Genomic DNA, 4,899 nt, shown 5'->3' with positions numbered 1-4,899 from the left:
ATTTGACTAATCTATGCGCGGGCCCGCCCCTCTCTCGTTGGAATAATTTATGCGAAACTTCTCCAGCCGCACTTATCTCTAGCTCAGACACAATTAACCGGGATTCCCAGCCGCCAATCGCTGCGGTCCTTCCAAATATCCTCATGAATAATTAATGAGGCCCAAATCTCAACAACAAATTTGTCCGAGACGTCACGCTGCCCGGTCCCAGCTCCGGAGGGGGCCGGAGGACGTCCACGCTACCTGCCCGGGATCTTCCCGCCAACGGGAGCAAAGCTAGTATAATTGACGTGGCGGCGGCCCAATGAACAGAGAACTTCATACAACGCTTTTCCCCACCCCGCCCCCTCACCCTCCAGCTTTCCAGGGGCGGTACACAGCTCCCAAATCTGGCGGCCAAACAGTCAGCGCCAAGAGCCTTCCCTTGATGGACAGGGGCGGGACCCAATCTAAGCTCTCCTAGGTCCCGCGCCTCAGGCCTCTACACGCCAAGATAGTAAACGGCAAAATGAGCCTCCCACTCCAGTGACAGAGGCAGTCACTGGAACACTATGTCCAGTTGGCACGTTCCAGGCAAATTGAATAGTAGAATCGATGCCGTATATTCCAAGAGTTGTAATAGTATAGCAGCCAGAGTGAGGCAATTAATTAAACGCTGACCTTAGGGAGAATTCTCCATTCATTGTCTGAAAAAAAAAGTGCGAAATACGGAAAATAGCAACAATAACAACAACAGCAACAACAAAGGACAGACAGCAAAAATACAAGCCAAAAACACTTCACCACAAGATCCAGGGCTCGTTAAGGTAGTTTCCTATGGATTATTTCCCCAACGTGTCACCATTGTGGAAAGCCCCAAATGCCAATGGTGCCTTAAAGTCTTGTTTCAAATGTCTGAAAAACCTATACCTTCTGCTAGGTGACAAAAGGAATCAATAGTGGTATAATACTGCTTCCCTTTGCCTTTCATCCTGCAGTAGATTAGAAAAAGCAGCCCATACACAAGACTTATGGTTTGGCAAGAATAATGTAGTGAGCATGGGACAAGATTCAAGATGACCTTAGCTTAGTTTAATGGATTTACCTCTGAGGAAAGACAGTCTTACTCTGTTCATTTTCAGCTAGGTATGATCAAGGTAATCTAGGACAAAAAGTTACTGAATTTCCAGATTCCTCTGGTCTTTTGTAAAATTTTCCTGGTTAAATCATCCTATATATTCTATCTGGTCCCAAAATAAATAGTTAAAAAATGAAAATCCTGACTTTAAAAAAGTCAAATATTGGACCGTGGGTATGATTTGGTGGTAAATGGGCAGAAGTGGTGGAAGCTGAGACCTGGAGGATCAAGGTTCAAAGCCCCCTCAGGCAGAAACCTCGGTGAGATTCCATTTCCAATTAACCAGTAAAAATATCAGACTAAGCTGGGTGCCAGTGGCTCACGCCTGTAATCCTGGCTACTTGGGAGACTGAGACTAAGGATCACAGTTCAAAGACAGCCTGAGAAGGAAAAGTCCATGGGACTTTTATCTCCAATTAACCACACCAGAAAACCAGAAGTGGCACTGTGGCTCAAGTGGTAGTGCACTAGCCTTGAGCTGAAGAGCTGAGGGACAGCACCCAGGCCCACAGTTCCATCTCCATGACCCATAAAAAAAAGTCTGTGAGACTCTTATCTCCAAAAAGAAGTGACACTGTGGTTCTAGTGATAAAGTGCTAGTCTTGTACAAAATAAGCTCAAAGACAGTGCTCAGGCCCAGAGTTCAAGCCCCAGGACAGGCAAAAAAAAAAAAGACTAATCCAGCCACCAGTGGTTTACACCTGTAATCCTAGCTACTCAGGAGGCCAAGGATCACAGTTTGAAGCAATCCCAAGCAGGAAAGTCTGTGAAACACTATCTCCAATAAATTACTCCTCCCCCACCCACCCACTAAAAAAAGCTGCAAGTGGAGCTGTGGCTCAAGTGGTAGTGTTAACCTTGAACAAAAGAAGCTCGGAGACAGTGCCCAGGCTCTGAGTTCAAGCCCCAGGACTGGTACCCTCCCCCAAAACCTAGTGACTAGAGGTGTAGCTTAAGTGGTAGAGTGCCAGCTGTGAGCAAGAACATCAAGTGAGTGTGAGGTTGATTTCAAGCCCCAGTACCACACACAAAAAGACTAAATATTAATATCAAGGTACTGGTTTCTACAATAATTGTCTTAATGTGAAATATCTATGTGGTCTTTGTCTGCTTCCTGTTGAAGTTTCAAATCTTTGGGATCTCCTGGGACTTTTTTTTTTTGACATGCTAGTCACCCAGAGATCCAATTTTGGGGAGATTAAAGGTTAAGTAGATCACCAATACCAATTTGATCAATCATGTCTATGCAATGAGACTTCCAAAACATACTCCAAAAGGACTGTATATGTGTTATCTTCTAGACAGCCAAATATACAGAGGCTTCCAGAGAGAGTGACATCCAGAGAGGGTCCACAAGTACCTGTGTATCTCTATTATCTGGCACCTCTATTCATCTGGCACCTTTGCAATATTCTTTACAATCAACTGCTAAACCTACATGTAGTTCTGTGAGCAAATTAATTGTATCGAGAGGGTCACAGGAACGCTGATTTATATAGGGTTCTGGTCCACCATAAATTTTAGAAGAACAGACTTGCAAACTGGCACCTGGAGAGGCAGTTTTGTGGGCCGGGGTCCTTAACCTGTGGGAATCTGGATCCGGTGCTATCTCCAGGTGGCAAGAGAATGTAATTAAATTAAGGGGTGCCTACTTGCTGTCTGCTGCAGAATCTGATTGGTTGCTAGAGGTAGGGGGAGGAAATACACACATTTTGGTGACTAGTGTTGCTGGGTTGTACTGGATATATTGTTCAGACTGGTATTTAGCATCTTACTAACTCTTCCAGAAAAAGTTTAAATTCACAATGTGCTAACAGCTGATATCTGACTAAAAACTGACTAATGCCCTTTCCATTTCAGGTTTTTACCCAGAGAACATATTCTGATTAGATGCTTCTGAAATTGAATGGAGGAAGGCTAAGGTAACATTTTAGAGGAAATTCCCTTCCCGTCTTTTTTTTTTTTTGGTCATGGAGCTTAAACTCAGGGCCAGGGCACCGTCCCTGAGTTCTTTCGCTCAAGGCTAACTAATGCTCTACCAATTCGAGCCACAGTTCTACTTCCAGTTTTGAGTGGTTAATTGGAGTGAGAGTCTCATGGGGACTTTTCTGCCCAGACTGGCTTTGAACCGAGATCCTCAGATTTCAGCTTCCTGAGGAACTAGCATTACAAGTGTGAGCCACCAGCAAATGGGCCTTCCCATCTTTTTTTTTTTTTTTTGTGGGTCATGGGTCTTGGAACTCTGGGCCTGAGCACTGTCCCTCAGCTCGTCAGCTCAAGGCAAGCCCTCTACCACTTGAACCACAGCGCCACTTCCAGTTTTCTAAGTGGTTTATTGGAAATAAGAGTTTCACAGCTTTTTCTGCCCTGGCTGGCTTTGAACCTCGATCCTCAGATCTCAGCCTCCTGAGTAGCTAGGATTACAAGTGTGAGCCACTGGCACCTGGCAAACCCTTCTGATCTCTTTAAAGCAAACAAAAACCAGGGGCTCACTATATAATCCAGGCTGGTTTTGAACTCTGGATCGCCCTGCCTTGGCCTCCTGAATACTAAGATTACAACTGTGCACCACCATGCCTAACTTTCCTACCCCTCTTTCTATCTACTTTTTGAAAATAGGATAGCCTAGGTTCAGATCCTTAATCTACTACAAAGTGGTCCTAAGTCACTCAACGAGGTATCTGGGGGAGGCAGGGGTGAGAGGGCACTGGGGCTTGAATTTAAGACCTTGATTTCTTGTTTTTTTTCCCTCACAGCTGGCCCTCTGTCACTTGACTTGGGCCACACCTCCACTTCTGGTTAACTGTATTGGCTGCACGTCAAGCTCTCAATAACTAATCTGTGTTATAACCATAACCCTGCAATGACTTAAAGTTACAAAAGTAGTATGCCAGGTGCCAGTGGCTCAAACCTGTAATCCTAGTTACTCAGGAGTCTGGTATCTGAGGATTGAGGTTCCTGCCAGCAGGGGCAGGAAAGCCCATGAAACTCATCTCTAATTAATCACCAAAAAGCAGGACATGAAGATGTGGCTCAAGTGGTATACTGTGTCAGCCTTGAGCAGAAAGGGCCAGGCACAGCACCCAGGCCCTGAGTTCAAGCCCCAAGACTGGTACACAAAAAATCCCAACCAATTAGTTTGAGGAAGTAACTCAGATGTGTTAAGTAACACTGCAGACTGCAATCGTTCTTAGAGCTTGTTTGGAGGTTTGGGCTCCATTGACATACCCTTGACCGACAGTGGGTCCTCCTATCCAGGAATGTTTTCCTAGAGGGAGCAGCTTCAGGAGAAAGGCTCACAGAGAGGTGAGAGAGGGGTCACACCTGGCCTAGGCAGCCATCATCTAATCAACCTTGGGCATCAACAGGATCACAGATGCCACAGCCAGATGGCCCTCACAGGCTAGACTGGTCATGAGAGTTGTGGGGGAGCAAGATCAAAGAAACGACTGAACTGCGAGTGCGCGTTTTTATTCTTTTTATCCAAAAGGAGGACATTTAACCCGGATAGTGATGCTTGTCACACCAGCCAACAATGGGGGGGGGAAGCCACATGACACTGCAAGTAGTGTGTCTCAGACTCACACAACGTGCTTGAGAAAATGCAGGGGTGAGGGGGGGAACATCCGTGACCGCCACCATGGCAGCGGAGTGCAGGGCAGAAGGGCAGCGGTTTGCGCGCAGGGAATCCGCCAAGGAACCGACACAGGCCTCTCCACTGGAAATGCGACTCCCGAGCGAGCACTTACCCTCGGCCATCCCGGGAAGCGCGAGCCGCTCGG

The sequence above is a fragment of the Dipodomys spectabilis genome, unplaced genomic scaffold, assembly GCF_019054845.1.
Source record: "Dipodomys spectabilis isolate Male_0828 unplaced genomic scaffold, ASM1905484v1 ptg000163l, whole genome shotgun sequence".
In the NCBI taxonomy this organism is placed as follows: Eukaryota; Metazoa; Chordata; class Mammalia; order Rodentia; family Heteromyidae; genus Dipodomys; species Dipodomys spectabilis.
The sequence above is the reverse complement of the archived record's forward strand: the minus strand, read 5'-3'. Positions refer to the sequence as shown.